The sequence below is a fragment of the Lepisosteus oculatus genome, unplaced genomic scaffold (assembly GCF_040954835.1).
Source record: "Lepisosteus oculatus isolate fLepOcu1 unplaced genomic scaffold, fLepOcu1.hap2 HAP2_SCAFFOLD_82, whole genome shotgun sequence".
NCBI lineage: Eukaryota > Metazoa > Chordata > Actinopteri > Semionotiformes > Lepisosteidae > Lepisosteus > Lepisosteus oculatus.
This window is the reverse complement of record NW_027168383.1, coordinates 547,353-571,794: the sequence shown is the minus strand read 5'-3', so window position 1 is coordinate 571,794 and position 24,442 is coordinate 547,353. Positions and strand designations below refer to the sequence as shown.

The 24,442-nt window shown below is 42.3% G+C and overlaps 6 non-coding genes across 6 annotated transcripts; 3 read left to right on the top strand and 3 right to left on the bottom strand.

Annotated features, from left to right (window-relative positions):
* The first annotated feature begins 3,186 nt into the window (after window positions 1–3,186).
* trnar-ccu (transfer RNA arginine (anticodon CCU)) lies at window positions 3,187–3,259 on the top strand. Its single transcript has one exon. It is a non-coding gene; the product is annotated as a tRNA-Arg (tRNA).
* A 4,692-nt stretch (window positions 3,260–7,951) lies between these two features.
* trnar-ucg (transfer RNA arginine (anticodon UCG)) lies at window positions 7,952–8,024 on the top strand. The gene has a single exon. It is a non-coding gene; the product is annotated as a tRNA-Arg (tRNA).
* Window positions 8,025–9,576: 1,552 nt separating this feature from the next.
* Window positions 9,577–9,658, bottom strand: trnas-uga (transfer RNA serine (anticodon UGA)). Its single transcript has one exon. It is a non-coding gene; the product is annotated as a tRNA-Ser (tRNA).
* Window positions 9,659–11,194: 1,536 nt separating this feature from the next.
* trnan-guu (transfer RNA asparagine (anticodon GUU)) lies at window positions 11,195–11,268 on the bottom strand. The gene has a single exon. It is a non-coding gene; the product is annotated as a tRNA-Asn (tRNA).
* A 2,679-nt stretch (window positions 11,269–13,947) lies between these two features.
* On the top strand, window positions 13,948–14,020 carry trnar-ucg (transfer RNA arginine (anticodon UCG)). Its single transcript has one exon. It is a non-coding gene; the product is annotated as a tRNA-Arg (tRNA).
* An 8,123-nt stretch (window positions 14,021–22,143) lies between these two features.
* Window positions 22,144–22,225, bottom strand: trnas-cga (transfer RNA serine (anticodon CGA)). Its single transcript has one exon. It is a non-coding gene; the product is annotated as a tRNA-Ser (tRNA).
* Between the last annotated feature and the right edge of the window lie 2,217 nt (window positions 22,226–24,442).

Sequence of the window (24,442 nt, the reverse complement as noted above, 5' to 3'; positions counted from 1 at the left end):
AAATACGGAATTTCTTCTGTTTCAGCCACTCTGTTGTTGATGTACTCCTTTGTTTTTGTCATGCTGCATAACCCAGCCTCTTTCGAGTTTTAGATCACAGGCAGACACCCTGACATTCTGCTGTAGAATTTCCTGATACATCTTGGAATTCATCGGTCCCTCGATGATTGCAAGCCGTACAGCCTCCGCCATGTTTCCCAGGTGGGATGAGGTTTTGGAGTTGGTATGCAGTGTTTTGTTATCTCCAAACATAACGCTGTGCACATTTACCAACAAGTTCAACTTTTGTCATGTCTGTCCACAGAACATTGTTCCAGGAGTTGCTGTGGAACATCCATGTGGTCTTTAGCAAACTTGAGAGGGGCAGTGGTGGTTTTTTTTGGGGGGAGAGCAGTGGTTTCCTCCGTGGTGACCTCGCATGATCACCGCTCCTGTTCAGATTTCTTCTTATGGTGGACTCATGGACACAGACGTAAGACAAAGTCAACCACCTGTTCGCTAGATCCCATCCCCACTCAGCTAGTCAAAGATTCCCTCGAAGGACTGGCAGGACCTATAATTAGTATGATGAATGCATCGCTTGCGTCAGGCGTTGTACCTGATCAATTTAAGGTAGCGGTTGTTAGACCGCTCCTTAAGAAGTCAAATTTGGATCCACAAGTTCTTAACAACTACAGGCCTGTCTCAAAGGTCCCATTTCAATCTAAAAGTTTTGAGAGAATAGTTGTTGCCCAATGTCAATCGTATCTGGATTCAAATAATATACTTGAGAAATTTCAGTCTGCTTTCTGAAACTGCATTAACGAGAGTCGTAAATGATATTCTCTTAGCTACTGATGTGGGGAATGCAACAGTGCTTGTGCTTCTAGATCTTAGAGCTGCCTTTGACACGGTTGACCTCTCTGTTTTGTTACACAGGCTTGAGTTTGAGGTTGGCTTATCTGGAACCGTCCTTCAGTGGTTTACTTCACATTTTACTCATTGTTTTCATTATGTTCAAATATCTAATAATTGTACTGCTTCATCAACGTCACCAGTTCAATTTGGGGTACCAGACGGATCAGTGCCGGGGCCAATATTGCTCTCTCTCTCTACATGCTGCTGCTAGGTAGGATAATACGAAAAAATAATATGAACTTTCATTCATATGCTGATGACACTCAAATAAACATTTTGTTCACACCAAACGACAACTTTTCTATTATCACTTTAGTTAAATGCATTAATGAAGGAAAGACTTGGATGTGTGAAAACTTTTTGTTACTCAACTCTGAGAAAACTGAGGATCTGTTGATCGGAGGCAACAATACTGATAGGACTACTATAACTTCAGCACTTAACTCAGAGGATTTAAACATTTGCCTCAAAGAGACAGCACGTAACCTAAGTGGCATATTAGACACAAGGCTCTTAACAACTTGCATTGTTAAGTGCCTTGAGACAACCTTGTTGTGAAAGGTGCTATATAGAAATACATTGATTTGAACTGAATTGACAATGTAAAATGTTGTGTGTGTTGTTTGTTAAACAAGACTGTCTTTATTTATTATTATGTGTCAGATGAAGATCAGATCACATTTTAAGAGCCAATCATGTAGAAATCCAGATCATTCGCGTTTTAAAAGTTGCGGGAAAAGCAAAACAGGTGCTTTTCCTTTGTTGCGCAGACACACGACGACACCGTAGGCGGCAGGACTCGAAGCTTCGCAGGGAGACCCCGATGGCTTTCTAGTCCATCGCCCTAACCACTCGGCCACCGCCGCCGCCACTGCCTTTTTGATGCAGTCTAACATAGAGTGCCGGGCAGCGGCGGAAACCTTTTTCAAAGTCGCTTTCCGTTTAACAACAACAAAAAAAACTTTCACAAAATGCATGCTAGCAGACAAATGCGCCTCAGAGGACAAGGCTGGCTTCAAGTTGGAATGATAAAGTCTCCCCGTCCGGTCAGGAAAAGGGAACTTTGTTAGACAGAAAGAAGGAAGTAACAATAACGGAGAATTGTGTGCAAGGATTTTAGAAGCTGCGCAGCCCTGCAGTTTCAATAGCCCTTTTATTCGTGTTAGATGCTGGAATTGCCTTTTTTTGACGCTCTTACGAATGCGATGTCAACGAAAACAGAACAAAGCACAAAAAACCCTCAAGTCCTGCAGTTGGATAGAATGCCGTTACGCGTCCAAGCCGTATTTGACTTCATCCTACCATTGCAACACGGGGCGTATATGGAAACGAACACACGCTACGAATTGTCTCTAATCAGTCCCTACAGTTGTAAGGCGCCTGGAAGCGTGCACCCCCATCATTAATCTTTGCGCATCTGTGCAAGGTAAACTCTGGAGCAGTCTTTGAAACGGCTCAAAGGAAACACGTGATTGATTCCATGTGCATCTGGGGTTCATTTATTTATTTACATTTAATTCAAGGGAAAGGCTTGGGTCAGTTTCAGACGGCCTCCAACAGCGAGATTCAAGCGCCCCACCTTCAGCCCAATCTGCGCCGCCAGAACGCCAACGGCTCCTCTGGTCTTTGGGGTGCGGTTGTGACCCCTTAACCTAAAGTGTTGGTGGCAGACAAATGGAGACTAACAGGTGATGTCCTAGGACATGACTACATTGTGACACTCGGTGGGGATGGTGACCATTGCTTGGAAAAGAGTGCGAGGCCCCTTTAGAAAAACATTTTGTTAACAGGCATTCTGCCTCAGCCTAAACACCTATAGCTTGCAAAGCGCATGCTATTAGACAGGCACCTCTGCAAGACCTTAAGAGTCTCTTAAACTAGTGATAGTAAGGTGTTCCCAATGGGCGATGTTTGGCTTGCAAATCATCTCTCTGTGGAAGCGCCGAGATGCAGCTGTTTAAGGCTTAGAAGCAGCTGACTGTTTCACTACCTAGCTGATTACTGTCAGTCAGGGAGCTCAGAGGTGAAAAGCCTGTCTGAGAGACAATTCGCCGTCGATCAGTTCAATATGTTCCGTACCAGCTCGGCGCACCTGAGATCATCTTGGTAGCCGTGTAGCTCAGATGAGTGAGAGCGTGTGTGTGTGTACCACCGTGATTGGATGCCGGTCCTTCTCAGGTCACAGTAAACCTTCTGCTGCCTAACTTTCCTAATTTTGGGGATCCCTTTGAAAAAGCAAAGGAAAAAAAAAACTGGCTCTTCATCAGCGTGATCGACCCAACCCAGTGTGCCCCAGTGGCCTAATGGATAAGGAACTGGCCTCCTAAGCCAGGGATTGTGGGTTCGAGTCCCATCTGGGGTGCTACTGTCCCTTTTTGAGCGTACAAATGTCCTTTTGATTTGCAAAGCTGCAACCCCACCTTACTCAGTGAGCGTCTCTGCTTTTCTCTCACATACAGTTGGGAGATGTCTTGCACTGAACGGCCTGCTTCAGATCACGCCACAGCACTTAAATGGGATTGGGGTCAGGACTCTTACTCGGCCATCCCAAAATACGGAATTTCTATTGTTTCAGCCACTCTGTTGTTGATGTACTCCTTTGTTTTTGTCATGCTGCATGACCCAGCGTCTTTCGAGTTTTAGATCACAGGCAGACACCCTGACATTCTGCTGTAGAATTTCCTGATACATCTTGGAATTCATCGGTCCCTCGATGATTGCAAGCCGTACAGCCTCCGCTATGCTTCCCAGGTGGGATGAGGTTTTGGAGTTGGTATGCAGTGTTTTGTTATCTCCAAACATAACGTTGTGCACATTTACCAACATGTTCAACTTTTGTCACTGTCCACAGAACATTGTTCCAGGAGTTGCTGTGGAACATCCATGTGGTCTTTAGCAAACTTGAGAGGGGCAGTGGTGGTTTTTTTTGGGGGGAGAGCAGTGGTTTCCTCCATGGTGACCTCGCATGATCACCACTCCTGTTCAGATTTCTTCTTATGGTGGACTCATAAACACAGACGTAAGACAAAGTCAACCACCTGTTCGCTAGATCCCATCCCCACTCAGCTAGTCAAAGATTCCCTCGAAGGACTGGCAGGACCTATAATTAGTATGATGAATGCATCGCTTGCGTCAGGCGTTGTACCTGATCAATTTAAGGTAGCGGTTGTTAGACCGCTCTTAAGAAGTCAAATTTGGATCAACAAGTTCTTAACAACTACAGGCCTGTCTCAAAGGTCCCATTTCAATCTAAAAGTCTTGGGAGAATAGTTGTTGCCTAACGTCAATCATATCTGGATTCAAATAATATACTTGAGAAATTTTAGTCTGGTTTCTGAAACTGCATTAACAAGAGTCGTAAATGATATTCTCTTAGCTACTGATGCAGGGAATGCAACAGTGCTTGTGCTTTGCTTCTAGATCTTAGAGCTGCCTTTGACACGGTTGACCTCTCTGTTTTGTTACACAGGCTTGAGTTTGAGGTTGGCTTATCTGGAACCGTCCTTCAGTGGTTTACTTCACATTTTACTCATCGTTTTCATTATGTTCAAATATCTAATAATTGTACTGCTTCATCAATGTCACCAGTTCAATTTGGGGTACCAGAAGATCAGTGCTGGGACCAATATTGCTCTCTCTCTCTACATGCTGCTGCTAGGTAGGATAATATGAAAAAATAATATGAACTTTCATTCATATGCTGATGACACTCAAATAAACATTTTGTTTACACCAAACGACAACTCTTCTATTATCAGTTTAGTTAAATGCATTAAGGAAGGAAATACTTGGATGTGTGAAAACGTTTTGTTACTCAACTCTGAGAAAAATGAGGATCTGTTGATCGGAGGCAACAATACTGATAGGACTACTATAACTTCAGCACTTAACTCAGAGGATTTAAACATCTGCCTCAAAGAGACAGCACGTAACCTTGTTGTGAAAGGCGCTATATAGAAATACATTGATTTGAATTGAATTGACAATGTAAAATGTTGTGTGTGTTGTTTGTTAAACAAGACTGTCTTTATTTATCAAAAAATAAAAGGAATTTGCTAGGAATGCAAACGTTAGGTTGCGCTTCTTCATGCTGCATCGTCGGCATGAGTGGAGCTTTTTAAACGTCTGTACTTACTGTGCCCCATAAGAAATCGTTTGTCCCCATTCAAAAGAGATTGGGCGATGTCCTGCAGTGTTCGCAAAGCAAACCTTTGACAGTTTGAAAAGAGGAATTTATTCTGCTTCCTGTGCGTGCAGTAGTTACAAAGTTGAACGTCTTTACACGATCTGCTGCAGTTTTCAGTGGGCGGGCTTTGTCAGAGGGCTTGGAAAAACGCACTGTGTTTCGGCTCGGGAAACATCATGAGAAGTGTCCTGCATGTTTTCTGTGTATAGCTGTCTTTTAACGCATACAGAATTCATTCGAAATCATTGATTTCTCCAATTAACAAGGTTCCCTTAAAGGATGAGTCAAAGTAACGTCTAATCGGATTAGTTTCCTTAGAGCTGGTTCAGAGTTTGCTCAAGAGTTTACCTTTCACAGATGCGCAAAGAAAAATGTTGGGGGTGCACGCTTCAAGGTGCCTTACAGCTGTAGGGAGTGATTCGAGACGATTTGTGGCGTGTGCTCGTTCCCATATACCGTACGCCCCGGGGTGCAGTGCTAAGATGAAGTACAATACCGCTTGGGCACGTAACGGCGTTACACGCAAGTGCGGGACGTGAGGCTTTTCGTTTGTTCATTTTGTTTTGCTCTGCTTTGCTTTGTTTCGTGGTCAAGAGGCGTAAGGTAAGTCGTAATCCAGGGAGAACACTGGTGGCAAACAGTCCGAGGTGAGAGGCGAGGTCCAAAGTCGAAAAGGCAGAAGGGGAGTCCAATATCCAGAATAAACGAGGTAATGGAAAAAACGCCAGGTAGAGCTCTCAAGGAGTAGACTCAATACCAGCGGGATGCAAGTAAAGATGGTAAAAATAGCACTGCGTACCCCACGGTGGAGTGTGTGCAGGTGGGTTAACTCGTGCGGCGGCGTTTGTTAATAATCACCCTCTGCTGGTGCTGTTTAGATTGCTTAAGAGTTGGTCTTAACTGCCTGGCGGTCATGACAAGCTCCTCTTTAAGCTGTGGTTTAGTTTTGCATTCATGTGTTTCTAGAGCAGTTATTTATGGGGGTGGGTGGGTCCTTCACAGAGGCTCAGGACAAATCCCCTGCATGAAAGTCTACTGTGTGCGTTCAAACAGTCACAGGTCAAGAGCCAGGCAGGAGGACAATGGACAGATGAGCCAACGAACTAAAAATAAAAGAACAGATATGAAAAAGCCACCATCTTTTTCTTTTTGACATTTTCCGACTTTCATGCAAGCCAGGACAAAGTTGCTCGTAGCTACTTGTGGATTCAAATACTCTATCGAGTGCTTTGATGAGTTTTTGCAATTTGATTGTCGTCCTGTCAGCCTGTTTCTGTTTTTTTTTTTTCAATCTAGGGATGGAAAGTATGAGGGAAATGATGGAGCAATCAATAACCGCTCCGGAAAAATGGCAGAAAGAAATGGTCCGTCACTAAGGACATTTGTGAAGCAGAGGAGTGACATCACCACAAAGGCGACTTATTCTGCTGATCGTTTTGGTGAATAATGATTGAGGCGTGTTAAGAGAAAGGTAGCTGCGTCAGCATGCTTAGGCTGCAAAGGATAAAGCAAAGGTTTACTCCATGCTGAAAAGAGAAGAAAAGAAGCACAACGTTTCAACTGTGGAGCCTTCTGCACCATCTTCTTTAGCGATGGTGATGATGTTTACATTGGAAAAACTGAGACACGCATACTGGAGGGGCTTGAACCACCAACTTTTCAGCACCACAGAGTCTGACAGTCTTTTGTGCACCCTACATTTGCAGGTTTATGGTCAAAGAAAACAATCACTTGCGCTTCTTGCAGCCGGCAATCTTTTTCCACTGACAACCAAGAAATGGATTTCATCTTTCACAAGCTGTATGGATTTCTTCAAAAACAAGTTATTCCAGAAAGGAAATGAATTCTTGCATTAAACTGAACCAAGCTGTACATGTTTGTCTGAAATGAGACATTCGGCACAACAAGACACGGAGAGAGGCACCGCTGGTATTCAGACCCAGGATCGCCTGCTTACTAGGCGGGCACTTTAAGCCACTAGGGAACAGCGCCAGCGGAGCACCGCGCTTTTACAGACACTTGGACACATCTGCGTTCGGTGTGCACTTAACCTGCTCTCTGAGCCCGTTGCCTCCGTCCCATTTAATAGCAGAACTGACGCCAAGAGAAATGATGAGAAATGGCATTTATCGGGCACTTTTCATGTCCAAGGAGCTCAATGCCCTTGACACCTCCACAAGGCGACAGAGCTGTGCATTCTTTGGCGACACCATTTTTTCTTTTGTTTAATTTCTATACTTATTGATAGAATAAAAATGATATGTCATGTACTGTAAGGGAAATGTCTCTTTTCATGGGGAAAGCTAGCACCAGCAAATGTTGTGTTTAGAAGAAGTGATTTAACATGACACGTGACCTAATTTACCGGAGCAAAAGCTCACCCAGCAAGCCCTGCTTTACTTCTACAGGAGAGAAGTACTGTAGAGTCTGCAAGATGTTCAGCTGGGTAGCTACGTCAGCATGCCTCGGCTGCAAAGGAACAAGTACTAGGTTTATTGCATGCTGAAAAGAGAAGAACAGAAACACAGCGTTTCGACTGTGAGGTCTTCTCACACCTGAAGAAGCCTCACACCTGTAAAAGGCTCCATGGTTTTCTTTCTTCTCTTTTCAACATGGAATACACCTATTGTCTGCAAGATGTGACAATTTCATGGTGTTTTGGAAGAAAACCTTTTTTCTTTGAATTCAAAATCAATCGGAATTTCAGCACGACACATCAACACTTTTTCTGTTTTAAGGAGATGATATTTTAAACCTGATAAAAATAGTAGGAAACACAAGTTTCTTGCTGTGAAAATTTAGATGGGGAAGTGTACTACTAGTAGCAGTGTAGAGCTCTCTGTGGTGGAGTGCAAGCGCATGTTCTATGGGCCAGTGGCGTAATGGATAACGCGTCTGACTTCGGATCAGAAGATTGTAGGTTCGAGTCCTGCCTGGCTCGTGAGGCTTTTAAACCTCTCAGGTTCCTCGGTAACAGGTTGCCGTCATGTATATGAACTATAGAAAAGCATTTGCCACAACCCGTAAATTAGCACGCAAGTGCGGGCTGGTGAACACAGAACTGTATGGAGATCATCTCCAGCTCCGAGCTCAATTGCAATGAAAAAACATGCAGAAAAGAACTGGAGAGCAGATGAATTTGTGCTCAGTAGGGTGGGGAGGACTCAGCATTGCTATTGTTCTAATTGGCATGAACTGCAGGGGATCTGAATCAGAACATGTCAGTTAGTTCGATCATTGCGTCAGTATGTAGGCCAAGTTAATACAGAATTATTACTTTGTCTGTCTCGTCTTTGTATATAGCTGAATGTCCCTGACAATTTCATGTTAGTTTTTAAGAACGACATTGGTGCTAATATATACATATATAGCATATAAGGAACACGTAAAAGTTTAGTCCATGCTGAAAAGATAAGAAAACCGCCACAACATTTCATCTTGGAATAAATCTTTACTTGTTGTTTTGCAGCCTACCCATTCTGACCTAACTCCTCCCTTGAAATTCCCTAACAGATAAGGGTACGTAACGGCTCATGCGATGCTCAGTTGCAATTTGTCCCAAAACAAACAAGAACAGCAGCTGAGGGTTTGAGTTTGAACATGCACTGTATTAAAGCAGCTTTTATTTCCATTGATAAATGCTAGATATTCCTACAGAGATTCTCCAGGTGAGTAAGCGATTCCTGTTTCTATTTCTATTTCTGTTTCATATCTATACAGTATATATATGTTACATGTGTCTCTGCAATAGTATAAATGTGTTATACACTATCAGGGGCTGCTTTTTTGTGCACCTCATCTACAACAAGGGTTTTTTTTTCATTTATGTTTGTGGACCTTCACCATTTGAGGAAGTGAGTTAGATAAGAAAGTTACAGGTATGGTGAGCAATGACTGACAAAGGCACGTACTGCGTATTCCTTACAGAAGTGTAAGCAATTTGTTCTAAAAAACACCGGCTAAAGTCCAACATCGTTAGCAATCTTATTACTTAAACAGAATTAACATCAATAAACTGTAAGGTGCTGGTACATGCGAGTAGATTTGATCTTCTATTAAACAAAAATGCAATTACAGCTCTAAAAAGGTCAACCTAGACTTCTGTAACAGATCTGTTCAGGTCATCGCTGTTTCTCTGACCTTGTGAGTCTTTGGAATTTTAAAAGTGTATTTTGCTTGCCTTTCATGTGGTCTGTGTACAAGTCACTGTGGCGTATGCGGTCCTACACAGCCTTGCTATAGACGTGACGAGCCTCCGCTATGTTGCAATGGAGAACAGGTTCAGTACGGAGCTGCCGAGAAAATTCAGCTGGAAAGCTCGTTGCAGAAAAGCATCGTTATCTGTGTCCAGCGGCAAAGCGTCCTTCGTGGGTGCTGAAGAATCGATTTCACAGGCTGCGGGTCCAGGCGATTTAGAGTGTTAAAGGTCCCAGCGAAAACGAAACGGCGCTGGTCCTTTTACACGCACGCACGCAACCAAATGCAAAGGACGCCGTAGTCGGCAGGATTTGAACCTGCGCGGGGAGACCCCAACGGATTTCAAGTCCGTCACCTTAACCACTCGGCCACGACTACAGCAAGCGCCGCGGCCGCTGCCTTCTTGCTACAATCGAACAGGGAGTGCGAGGCGGCGGCGGCAGCGGAGGCAACTTTTTTCAAGTTCGCTCTCCGTTTAAGAAACCTTTTACGCCATACGTGCAAGCACACACACACACACCTCAGAGGACTTAAGGGTGGCTTCAAGTTGGAATGATAAAGTCTCCCCGTTCGGACATGAAAACAGAACGTTCTTAGACAGAAAGCAATCAACAACGGAGACATGTGGACGACGATTTTAGTCACTGCACTTTGAATAGCATTTTTACTCCAGTTACAGGAGATGCACCAATGGCCCTTGACCTACGCTCTTACCAATGCCTTGAACATTCAAACAAAACAGCCCTCAAGTCCTGCGGTTTAATATAACGCTGTTACGTGTCGAGGCAGTATTTTTCTCTGTCCTACCGTTGAGACACGGGGCGTATATGGAAACGAACACATGCTACGGATCGTCTCTAATCGGTCCCTACAGTTGGAAGGCTCCTTGAAGCGTGCACCCCCATCATTCATCTTTGCGCATCTGTGAAAGGTAGACTCTTGAGCAATGTTTGAGCCAGCTCTAAGGCAACTAGTGCTATTGGACAGACACCTCTGGAAGATCCTAAGAGTCTCTTAACACCACTTCCAGCAGCAAGCTTAATTGTTCGCTGGAGGTCTCCCACCCAGGTACTGACCAGGCAAAGAATCACCAGTACATTGAATGAGGAAGTTAATCCTGAAATCCAATTACATATCTCAAGGTAAGACAAATCCATAAGAACATGTCTTAGTATTACATCGTTTACATTAGTATGGCACTGAGTTGGAGCTCCTCTTTAAGCTGTGGTTTAGTTTTGCATTCATGTGTTTCTAGAGCAGTTATTTATGGGGGTGGGTGGGTCTTTCACAGAGGCTCAGGACAAATCCCCCGCCTGAAAGTCTAATGTGTGCGTTCAGACAGTCACAGGTCAAGAGCCAGGCAGGAGGACAATGGACAGATGAGCCAACGAACTAAAAATAAAAGAACAGATATGAAAAAGCCACCATCTTTTTCTTTTTGACATTTTCCGACTTTCATGCAAGCCAGGACAAAGTTGCTCGTAGCTACTTGTGGATTCAAATACTCTATCGAGTGCTTTGATGAGTTTTTGCAATTTGATTGTCGTCCTGTCAGCCTGTTTCTGTTTTTTTTTTTCAATCTAGGGATGGAAAGTATGAGGGAAATGATGGAGCAATCAATAACCGCTCCGGAAAAATGGCAGAAAGAAATGGTCCGTCACTAAGGACATTTGTGAAGCAGAGGAGTGACATCACCACAAAGGCGACACATTCTGCTGATGGTTTTGGTGAATAATGATTGAGGCGCGTTAAGAGAAAGGTAGCTGTGTCAGCATGCGTAGGCTGCAAAGGATCAAGCAAAGGTTTACTCCATGCTGAAAAGAAAAGAAAAGAAGCACAACGTTTCGACTGTGGAGCCTTCTGCGCCATCTTCTTTAGCGGTGATGATGTTTACATTGGAAAAACGGAGACATACGTCCCTGGGTGGGCTTGAACCACCAACCTTTCGGTTAACAGCCGAACGCGCTAACCGATTGTGCCACAGAGACTGACGGCCGCTTGTACTCCCTACATTTGCAGGTTTATGGTCAAAGAAAACAATCACTTGCGCTTCTTGCAGCCGGCAATCTTTTTCCACTGACAACCAAGAAATGGATTTCATCTTTCACAAGCTGTATGGATTTCTTCAAAAACAAGTTATTCCAGAAAGGAAATGAATTCTTGCATTAAACTGAACCAAGCTGTACGTTTGTCTGAAATGAGACATTCGGCACAACAAGACACGGAGAGAGGCACCGCTGGTATTCAGACCCAGGATCGCCTGCTTACTAGGCAGGCACTTTAAGCCACTAGGGAACAGCGCCAGCGGAGCACCGCGCTTTTACAGACACTTGGACACATCTGCGTTCGGTGTGCACTTAACCTGCTCTCTGAGCCCGTTGCCTCCGTCCCATTTAATAGCAGAACTGACGCCAAGAGAAATGATGAGAAATGGCATTTATCGGGCACTTTTCATGTCCAAGGAGCTCAATGCCCTTGACACCTCCCCAAGGCGACAGAGCTGTGCATTCTTTGGCGACACCATTTTTTCTTTTGTTTAATTTCTATACTTATTGATAGAATAAAAACGATATGTCATGTACTGTAAGGGAAATGTCTCTTTTCATGGGGAAAGCTAGCACCAGCAAATGTTGTGTTTAGAAGAAGTGATTTAACATGACACGTGACCTAATTTACCGGAGCAAAAGCTCACCCAGCAAGCCCTGCTTTACTTCTACAGGAGAGAAGTACTGTAGAGTCTGCAAGATGTTCAGCTGGGTAGCTACGTCAGCATGCCTCGGCTGCAAAGGAACAAGTAATAGGTTTATTGCATGCTGATGTAGCGGCGAGGCTTATTAATAAGGCAGAATTAAGTGTTTCCGAGCTTCCCAAATGAGGCCCCATTTCTCTGTTCATCTCTGTGGTGCAGCCACAGAGAGACTATTCCCAGGGTGATTTAAGGTCCTAGGACAGCTCCCAAAGGGGGATGCACTTAGCTAAGCCTGGCTATCATGATCAATGGTCATCCATTGGCGCCTATCTGTCTAGGGAGTGCCAGTTGGACATCTGGACTGCATTACTAAGTGTCAGGAGTAAGTGACTCATATCTCACCTTGATCAACCAATCAGGGACTGGTAGGGCCGAGTAACCCACGTGGAACTCTGATGCCCATGGAACTTTCAGCCAATCAATGAGCTGAAGTTCCTCCAGGTAAAAACAGGCAACACAGAGAGCCTGAGAGATTCAGTGAGATTCAACAAGATTCAGAAGGGATTCTGGAGAGGATTCTGTGGACTGTTCTAAAGGGAATTCAAAGGAGAATTCCAGGGCAGGACGGCCCAGGAGCAGAAGGCTCCCAAGGGCAGGACATCCTCGCAGCGCGCCTCCTGACCATCCTGAGACTCAGCCCGGACAACCACGGAACGGCCAGTGTGTCTGAGTGCCAGAACTTTCCTTTGTTCTAAGAGTCTAGAGTGGAGGTTGCCAGAGAGTAACCAGCAGCAGGCCTCGTGAACAGGTCGGAACTGTGGAAAGCTGAATCACTATTCAGAACTAGCTCTTCATTAGGAACGAACCGGTCCTCTTCCTGACTTGCTGGGACCCACAGTCATCTTTTGTCCTGTGCACAAACTTTGCTAGTTAAAGCCAACACTAACTAGCCGGTCAGTGAGCATCAGCAGCGCACCGTCGCAAGCCGCACAGCACAGCCTGGCACTGAGCCAGAGAGCGCGGATTGGACAGCAACAGCCTGCAACTGTTTCTTTGTGCCCGCAGGAGATCTGAATCCCCAAAGATTGGATGAGTATTTAACTTCAATGCATTACAGCTCGAGAATTCAATTGTTATCCCAACCAGTTGATATCAATTTAATTCCTAAGAGTTATGTACTTGTTTGAGTATCTAATGTAGAAGTTATAACTAAGTTCATTTACGAAACGGTCTTAATGAATGATATACTGAACGTATGTCCTCTTGATATGTGTAACACTTCGTAACTGACTGAATATATACCTTTTGTATTCTGATAACCCTCTCGATAAGATCTGTTAGTTTTATATGCATATTCTATGTATTAATAAATGTATCCTCGTGTATTAGTACCTGTGTGTGTGCGTTGTTTGAGTTATGTCGCATGGTTGGACTCTAAAGCCATCAAAAGAATCAACTTTGTGATTTACTGCTACTATTAATAATTGTCTCAGTAAATGCCCAAACCCTACAGAACTGGTGCCTTCAGAGAGCCACTATGATTACATATTTGGCGTCCCTGAACCGGTTTTCTTACATATTTGGGGTCCCTGAACGGCTATGAATCACTACACTGAAAAGAGAAGAATGGAACCACAGCGTTTCGACTGTGAGGTCTTCTCACACCTGAAGAAGCCTCACACCTGTTAAAGGCTCCATGGTTTTCTTTCTTCTCTTTTCAACATGGAATACACCTATTGTCTGCAAGATGTGACAATTTCATGGTGTTTTGGAAGAAAACCTTTTTTCTTTGAATTCAAAATCAATCGGAATTTCAGCACGACACATCAACACTTTTTCTGTTTTAAGGAGATGATATTTTAAACCTGATAAAAATAGTAGGAAACACAAGTTTCTTGCTGTGAAAATTTAGATGGGGAAGTGTACTACTAGTAGCAGTGTAGAGCTCTCTGTGGTGGAGTGCAAGTGCATGTCCTATGGGCCAGTGGCGTAATGGATAACGCGTCTGACTTCGGATCAGAAGATTGTAGGTTCGAGTCCTGCCTGGCTCATGAGGCTTTTAAACCTCTCAGGTTCCTCGGTAACAGGTTGCCGTCATGTATATGAACTATAGAAAAGCATTTGCCACAACCCGTAAATTAGCACGCAAGTGCGGGCTAGTGAACACAGAACTGTATGGAGATCATCTCCAGCTCCGAGCTCAATTGCAATGAAAAAACATGCAGAACAGAACTGGAGAGCAGCTGAATTTGTGCTCGGTAGGGTGGGGAGGACTCAGCATTGCTATTGTTCTAATTGGCATGAACTGCAGGGGATCTGAATCAGAACATGTCAGTTAGTTCGATCATTGCGTCAATATGTAGGCCACGTTAATACAGAATTATTACTTTGTCTGTCTCGTCTTTGTATATAGCTGAATGTCCCTGACAATTTCATGTTAGTTTTTAAGAACGACATTGGTGCTAATAGATACACATATAGCATATAAGGAACACGTAAAAGTTTAGTCCATGCTGAAAAGATAAGAAAACCGCCACAACGTTTCATCTTGGAATAAATCTTTACTTGTTGTTTTGCAGCCTACCCATTCTGACCTAACTCCTCCCTTGAAATTCCCTAACAGATGAGGGTACGTAACGGTTCATGCGATGCTCAGTTGCAATTTGTCCCAAAACAAACAAGAACAGCAGCTGAGGGTTTGAGTTTGAACATGCACTGTATTAAAGCAGCTTTTATTTCCATTGATAAATGCTATATATTCCTACAGAGATTCTCCAGGTGAGTAAGCGATTCCTGTTTCTGTTTCTATTTCTGTTTCATATATATATATACAGTATATATACAGTATTGTACTATTATTATATAATTCGTTACACTGTGGCTGTGTTGTGTGTGTTAAGCTGCTGTTGCACTGCAATTTCCCTCACGGGATCAATAAAGTATCTATCTATAAGAAGACATTACCAACAACGACCACAAGATGGAGATATTGTCTAGACATTACCAACAACGACCACAAGATGGAGATATTGTCCAAAGAGGCAAGAAGGGCAAAGCCGCGATAAGGTAAAATCATTTTTTGTAAGAGATTGGTGTCAGAATGCACATCCGTATCCCAAACAGAATCTCTAGTAAAATATGATCATTTGTGAAACAGGCAAATGAGTGTCTGCTACAATATGATTGCTACAGATGCAGCCATTCAAAATGTGCGGGCGATACTGCATTATTTTCCGGTACGCTGTACGCAGTCTACCGCGAGTTACCGGTAAATACCGCGAGTTACCGGTAAATACCGCTAGCAAAATAATAGTATCCGGAATTTCCGCAAGGTGGAGCTAATAAAGCTCAACTTCTCATGTTTGAGCTGTAGCCATCAAAGTCTTTAATGAAGATATTACTAATAGTATTAATAATAAATGACCTTGGACAAGCTGTAAACTCAAAGTATTGCCCTGGTCCACATTATTTCTTTCACTGACCTTCTTTGTAAAAGTAACACCACAGCATTTCGCAATCACGCATTTTTTTCCAATCATGCAAAGTACAGTAATTTTTGAGAATCGATTCACCATGCCTTTCACATGCTCATAAAAGAGATTGATTTAGGAACATAAACATATTACCGTATGCAAACTGTACTGTATACAGTTTGTATATGTATATGTATATGTATATGTATATTTAATGTCTTAACTGTGCCCGTTTAAGTATTGAATATTTATATGGAATTTTACCACTGAAGGGAAATCTTAGTGCCTGAGCATAAAAAGAATAGGAGCGTAATGCAACGCGTGTGAAGGCCATAAACGATATTAATTTTGGAACATAAACATACAGTATATGGCTGGTCTCGGTACTTTAAAGAAAACATACACGAAACATGGTTTCATTATGACCAGAATCGGTCTTGAGATATTTTTAACTTGATTTACAGTATTTGAGAGGTATGTCTTGACACCGATACTACGTAAATACTCCTCACGTATATGTTTCTAGGTTTATATTATGCATTTCATACGGTCAAATTGCTTTTGAGCAACTGATAAGAAGCGCGAAACGGTATGCCCAGGGCGTTTTAGTTTTTGTTTTGTTTTAATGCAGTGCAGTGGATTGATTAGAGATATCAAGTACATACAAGTCATTTTTTAAATGTTGTAGTTCGTCTTGTAAAAATGTTACGAGTACATCATCTGTCAACAATTACACAGGTTCTGTTTCCATATTGCGGTTTTTGGTTACGTAATACTATTTTCTAATTTCACGTTGTGAATATATGATTTGGGCAAACAGAGCCGCAAAGAAGTACATTATGGGTTGTTGTTGTTTTTTTGCAGTTTTATCTAAAATAAGCGATGCTTAAACCTTTGTCTGATTCTTGTGAAACTATCCACACGACAGTTACCTAGGAGTTGACTTCAGTGATGTCACTGATGGGATGTTTCTAAAAATCCATCCTCTGTAAAACATCTTCTCTAGTTGTTCTGCATATGTATTCGCTAATGAAGCTGTGTGTTCTGAGCCTGGTTCTCTACATTTCTGTATGAACCAGCTTAGAGGGCTAAAGACAGCTTGTGTTTAAATTGAGTGTAAGGTAATTTATGCTTCTAAAGTCATGGTCAGCATTTATTATTGTACTGTGCTGTAAACTTCTTCTGTGCCTAATTACATTATTTTATAGTCGATAATGTTTCTGTAGTGCTTTTTCAGCCCTCAGCATGTGACTGCGCTGGTGGTGCTGTGGGTTAGGTTCCTGACTCCTATGTCACATGGTCTGTGGTTGAATCTCATGGAACTATGACTTTAATTTTTAACAAACATTTCTTTGAAAAAATGAAACATTTCCCTTGGTCAGAGATTAAATAAAACCTCACTCGCATCAAAACAAATTTATATTTCTAAATATCACAACATGATCGAATTTACGTCTTTTTAATAACAATGAATAGTCACCTATGCGTTACAAAATAAACATTTATATTGATTTGAATCGAGTTTTGATTTAAATCGTAAACGCGTGTTTAAAGGCGATATACTGTATAAAAGCGCTGATTCTTATGGAATGTGTTTGGCCGGGGATTCAAAAAAATTATTTTTTTTAATCGCGTATCTAAGGAAAATTGCAGTATAACTTTGTTCATGCACAAACAGTGGCATGTTACATTATAATTTGGGTGTCTCCTCTTGCCAGAAAGCTCTAAATTGGATTTTGAGTGCGGTTTTTGACTTTTTCTAAATTGCAACCCATAAATAAAGCTGATACAGTTTAGACTTACTGTATTCTAAACTGTATTACAACATCACATTGGACAATGCAACGTAAATTGCAAAAATGCACTTGGAATCTGTCCAAGCCCTACTACGAAAATTATTAAAACTGCGACACTTATCATTCATCTTTAAATAAACTTTATTTTATATAGCGTTTTAAGCGAATAGGTAATTAGATTGCTCATAAACCTAATCGCTTTTTCTACATAAACACAGCGTGATTGCTCTCTGAAAATGCTTTTTTCTTTATATTTAGGCTCAGATTTCAACTATAGATTGTATTATTATAAACTTTCTTGGAAAAATGTCTTTTATGTAAACCATGTTTGCTATTAATTCATTTAGGGCTAAAATACGTTCATTGTCTTCCAATCGAGTCGAGTTGACATTGGAAGCTTGCCACGCCCGGACTGTTACACCAACGCATTAGCATGTTGAAGCGATTTCATTGAGGAGGCCATCTACTAGTTAACACTGTACTTCCTACTTTGAAAACACCTGTGAAATTGGTTTAATTCGTCACAGCCAGCACTCCGGCAGAGAGGGGGGTTGTACTCGTTAATGTCTGATGACATACAAGTGGAAAGATTACAGATTTTAATCGTTTTGTTTCTGAACCAGGGAAAATCTGATCATGTTTCTCTATAACAATAATAAAAAACTTTATTTTAAATTATTTTACATATCCCGCTTGCACATCGCACGACTTTAATAAATCTATTCTTTATTAATACTAAATAAATAATACTAAAAATACTACAGCAAAGAGGTCACTTGATTTTTGGAATAATTCCAAATAGCACAATGATCCACTGGCATTCCTGAAGTCTGTTTAGTGCATAATCTTCCAAATACAATCACTAAGCAATTATAAGAATTATACCATCCTATTTCTTTGTGATGTCCTGTAAAAACTAAACCTATTTTTATAAGGCTTTTACTCAAAAGGTTTCCAAACACACAAAGCATTTGTGAAGTACTATAGTATTTCTAAAGGTTACTGGTACAACATCAATCATTAAAGCTTAACAATAAAGTTTAGATTGCTGACTATGGACTAACTACATTAACTAACTGCAATGCAACATTATACATTTTACAAGAATATCTGGTTGAATTCTTGCATTTGTAGCCAATTTAATGTGAGAGAAATAAGCCAATTTAATTATTTCACAAAAAATAATGTAATATAAAATGGATGTTTTTAACTTTATTGTAGTGTTTTAGAAACTAATATGTCTTCAAAAATGGTTGTTTTTCACTCCTAGGAATGAAAGCTGTTGTTATATGATGTTTATTTTCAAATTTGGAAAAATCAAAGGATTCTAGCTTTCTCCCCTTGCAGGCATCGGACACAGAGAACCTCATGGTTTTCCTAAAAATCATTTTTTATGTTCCCTGGTGTTCCAAATTTAGTTTTAATTTGTTATTATGTTAAAAACAGGGTAATAAATTTCTAATTGGACTATAAATAATGTCATATTGTCTGCTATAAAACTGATGTTTTCAACTCTATTGTAGAGATTCTAGAATCATCTAATAGAGAATTGAAATAAAAAAAGGGCATAAGAAAACATTACCAACAACGACCACAAGATGGAGATATTGTCTAGACATTACCAACAACGACCACAAGATGGAGATATTGTCCAAAAAGGCAAGAAGGGCAAAGCCGCGATAAGGTAAAATCATTTTTTGAAAGAGATTGCTGTCAGAATGCACAACTGAATCCCAAACAGAATCTCTAGTCAAATATGATCATTTGTGAAACAGGCAAATGAGTCTCTCAGGTGCCCATTGCTCATTTTCAGACACATTTATGCAATACTTTCACCATGCGTTGAGCAATAGGGATTAAAGATACCAGAGGTAAGGTTTAAAAGTGATTCTGAGGTGCAACACATCAGCAATACAGCTAGGCATCTGAAATGCGGGGTTTGAGAGCCCTTCAGGGAACACCGTACCCTAAAGGTACCAGAAGTCCAGTAGTATAAGCATTAAGTCACTGTCACCCCTGTTACAATGTGATTGCTACATATCTTCATTTCTTTGGTTTTTAAGGAGTAAGAGTGCAGGGGGTCTAAATCTGCGATCCAGTGTGTTGAAGTATTTCGCAACATTACCTGTAGCCCGTATGGAAATAAATACTAATTCTGATTATTGCCCTGGGCATGTACCAATAAATCACTGAGCATATATATATATATCACTGTGTTGAAGCTAGAGACCTGTATGTAATATTATGGTGCTAAAATGTCATTTTCACATATATTAATGTAATAAATGATTGCTTATGCTTTATAAACAAATCTAATTAAAATAAATGATTAAGTTTTGTATTTATCTTGTACCATAGAACATGATTTTCTTTGTATTTCAAGCCCACAAAGTGTCCAAATGACGCACTACATGATATAAGGAAGATTATCACATGCATATCGGTATTATCTTTCTTATGAAAATGCATTCCTTTCATTACCTTTTACTTTTTAAAATGAACTCAAATTGTGTATAATGTAATAATTTAAGTAGAAGTGCTTCACTGCTCTATGCCGTCTGGAAATAAATCCTCAGACTACTTACTGCCCTGGGCATGTACCAATAAATTACAGGAGCACATCTATATATCACTGCGTTGAAGCAGGAGACACACAATCACTGCAAACACATCCTAAATACAGTGTTCTAGCACCTTTGACCTCATCCAGAACATATCATTTCTTGAAAGGGATTGCTGTCCGAATGCACATCTGAATCCCAAACAGAATCTCTAGTAAAATACGATCATTTGTGAAACAGGCAAATGACTGTCTCAGGGGCCCATTCCTCATTCTCAAGACACATGTATGCAGTACGTACACCATGCATTGAGCAATAGGGATTAAAGACACCACAGCTAAGGTTAGAAGTCATTCTGACTATATTCTAAAATATTGGACTCATATTCTTATGATGGCAGACATGATGCTGCGTTTAAAACCGGGGTTAATGGACATTATATGACTGTCAATTCTGTTTTGTTTTGGAGACTCTTGGCTGCCTATATGGTACACTGCAGCGTGAAGGAATTATTTTCCAAAACTGTGTCAGCTCAAAAGTTGTAAGAGAACCTCTCCAGCTGCTTTAACTCTCTTCATTTTTGTCATTTAATTGTCTGTCGGCACTATGTGGCAGCGTTGCATGACAACCCCTCTCACCACGGAAAGGAACCTAACAGCTTTGGTAAGAGAGGAGAAAAGGACCTGGCCAGTACGGGGCACGAACCCGTGACTTTGGCGTTATTAGCACCATGCTCTAACCAACTGAGCTAACCGGCCTCACGACAGTGGTTCTCTCTGTGCTGCAAAAAATCGAACTCAGGGAATTTCTTTTGCCCTCCTTTGAATAGAAAGCCGTGTAATTCAGTGTACGGGCTTTCTCATGCAGTTTCATGGTTCTTGTAACCCAAATCCTACACTGGCCTGAAGTGCCCCCCATTTCACAGAATTTTTCAGCTGATTTAAAATGTACCTAAAGGAGAAGCATTATTGAAGACGATCAATTACCAAGAGCTTTTGTCAAAGGTTTTGGTGGTCATTTTTAATGACCACAGAGCGATGTGACCTCGGTTTTACATCTCATCCAAAAGACAGCGCCCTTTTACAACACAGTGTCTCCGTCACTATGCTGGGGCATTGGGACCCGCACAGACCTCAGGGTGAGCGCCCCACCGCCGGCACCATTAACACCGCTTCCAGCTGGAAGCTTTGTTTTTCCCTGTAGCTCACCCTCATCCGGGTACTGACCTGGCTCACACCTGCTTAGCTTCAGTGGGTTTTCAGTTGCGAGTTGCAAGGGGATGCAAGTGATGGAGCAGCTAGCTGCAAAAGCCACTGCATTGGCGGGGAATCAAAGCCGAGCCTCCCGCGTGGCAGGCGAGAATTCTACCACTGAACCACCAATGCTCAGAACCCGGGCCTTCAAAAAAGACGCTTTTTTGGTGCTCTGTGCAAAAAGCGTCGACATCTGCTTCCAGCTGTAAAATGCCATTCGCGGACGCTGAAGAACTTATTTGCAAGGGAGCGGGTACAAGCAATTTGGCATTTTAAAACCACCAGGAACACCGAACAGGGGCGCTTCTTTGCTTGCGCCGAAACACAACGACAGGAGGTGGACAACGTAGTCGGCAGGATTCGAACCTCTTTCTGTCTATTATATACTAAATGTTCTCTTGTCTGTCTCTTGTTTGTATAGAACTGAATGTCCCTGACAATGTACTGTTAGTTTTAATTGAAGAACGGCATTTGTGTTCAAATATATCAGACAAGTTTACGTAACTGCTCATGCGACACTCAGTTGTAATTAGTCAAGAAATAAAGTCGAACAACAGCTGCGGGTTTGATTCTGAACGTATCAGATTGCAGCACCTTTTACTTCCATTGACAAATGATAGAGATTCGAAGAGAGATCCTTCAGACCAGCAAGCAAACCCACGGCTATTTCGGTTTTCTATCTAGGCAACGTTGGTGTCTGCAATAGCATACATGAAAGCGTGATGCAATTTCTGTGGCTAAATTTGTTGCACGTCATGCACAGTAAGAGTGTTTCTAACATAAAATAAAAAGTCAACAATTAGCGATCACGCCTTCTCCTCAGTTAACCCACTGAAACCCTTGCTGTTAACAGTTCTTTAATGCATGCTTTACGAGCACCTACATATTGTGTCGGTTCTTTCAGTTTTATTCATTAGGTTTTCAAAGGCATAAGTAGAACACCAGAGGTGCGAACGCAAGATGTGTGGTTATCTGAAGAACTCATTTCCATGGCAGCGGGGCCAAGCTATTTAGTGTTTTTATAGTACCAGGGAAGGAGAAGCGGCACTTCACCTTTGCCGCGCAGGCACAAGGAGACGTGCGGCAGACGCCGTAGTCGGCAAGATTTGAACCTGCATGGGGAGTCCCCAACGGATTTCGAGTCCATCGCCTTAACCACTCGGCCACGACTACAGCAAGTTCACCATCGCCGCATTCCTCCTTTAATCTAACACGGAATGCGACGTGGCTGCGGAAACCTTTTCAAAGTCGCTCTCCGTTAAAAAAAAATAATACCTTTGACAAAATACGTGCCGGCAGACAGACACGCCTCAGAGGGTTTAAGGCTGGCTTCATGTCGGAATGATAAAGTCTCCCCGTCCGGACATGAAAATGCCACTTTGTTACACACAAAAAAAGAATCAACAACAGAGAAATGCCCACAAGCATTTGAAAAGCCGCACCACGTCGCACTTGAAATAGCTCTTACATTAGTGGTAGACGCAGGAATCGCATTTTTATTTACGCTCTTACCAACGCGATGGAAAGCAAAACAAAGCAAAGCAGAGCAAAACAAAACGAACAAACGAAAACCCTGCACATAACGCCGTTACGTGCCCAAGTGGTATTGTACGTCATCCTAGCACTGCACCCCGGGGCGTACGGTACATGGGAACGAGCACACGCCACGAATCGTCTCGAATCACTCCCTACAGCTGTAAGGCGCCTTGAAGCGTGCACCCCCAACATTCTTCTTTGCGCATCTGTGAAAGGTAAACTCTTGAGCAAACTCTGAACCAGCTCTAAGGAAACTAATCCGATTAGACGTAACTTTGACTCATCTTTTTACGCTCAGTGCTGGATTGCTCAAACTCCAGCTAGGGTTAGGGTTAGCATTACCACGCTACTTAGACACTTTGTTTACGCTCAGTGCTGGATTTTGGGAACTTCAGGACGAGTGGGAATTTTCTCCTATCTGTCCATTCTGTTTTGTTTTGGAGACTCTTGGCTGCCTATGTTGTACAGTGCAGCGTGAAGGAAACATTTTCCAAAACTGTGTCAGCTCAAGAGTTGTAAGAAAACCTCTCCAGCTGCTACAACTCTCTTCATTTTTGTCATTTAATGTGACACTCGATGTATAACTGGAGCCTCACATATGCAAATGGTGCGGCTCCAGTTCGACACCCAGTTCGACACCACTTTACAGTATATGACAAAAGCATGGCAAACTGTGCCGGACCAGCAGATAACTTCCGCTTATTTTGACCATATTAAACATTGGAAATCTTCCCACTTGCATTTGTGACACTTGATTTTGGCTCCACCTAAGAAACTCTTAAATCTTCTAACACTTTTCTCTTCTCCCGCAACACACTTGTCTGTCGGCACTATGTGGAAGCGTTGCATGACAACCCATCTCACCACGGAAAGGAACCTAACAGCTTTGGTAAGAGAGTAGAATTACCTGAAGAACTGCTTTCCATGGAAGCAGGACCAAGCGATGTAGCATTTTTATAGTACCAGGAAAGGAGAAGCGGCACTTCGCCTTTGCCACACAGGCACAAGGCGACGTGCAGCAGACGCCGTAGTCAGCAGGATTCGAACCTGAGCGGGGAGTCCCCAATGGATTTCAAGTCCATCGCCTTAACTACTCGGCCACAACTACAGTGAGCTCGCCACCGCCGCATTCCTCCTCCGGAGTGCGAGGTGTCTGCGGAAACCTTTTTAAAGTCGCTCTCCGTTAAAAAAAAATACCTTTCACAAGATACATGCCGGCAGACAGACACGCCTCAGAGGGTTTAAGGCTGGCTTCACGTTCAAATGATAAAGTCTCACCGTCCGGATGTCAAAATGCAACTTTGGCAGACAGAAAAAAAACATCAACAAACCACAAATGTGGACAAGGATTTTACAAGCTGCACCACACTGCACTTTCAAAAGCATTTACATTCGTGTTAGACGCAGGAATTGTCCTTGTTTTGCGCGCTTACGAACGCCATACAAATAAAACAGGTCTACGGGTCTGAAACCTGCTCCACGGAAAACAGTTCTGTTGCGCTTTTGATCAAAGGGAGATTCTCTGTTCTTACTTTTTCATGACATAACACCCAAAGGGGCTTCTTTGGAGCTGGATTCCAACCAGCATCCTAAAGTTTCTTGGTCGTATCCTTTACAGTCCTCTGTTCGGTCGACATGGAACAGAAGGGGGCAGCTTTCCTCACACATACAGTGCAGTTCTGCATCAGACCTCTAACTCGTTTCCTTAGCTTGGATTTAAGCCACGAAGCAGGCTTCTACTGTATAAACGTCTAGAGGAATCACAAACTATTTGAGAGGCCATCATCCCAGGGGGAACTGACAAAGTCTATCCCTAAACACCTAGCGCAGTCTCTCGAGAGACTGTCAAAAATC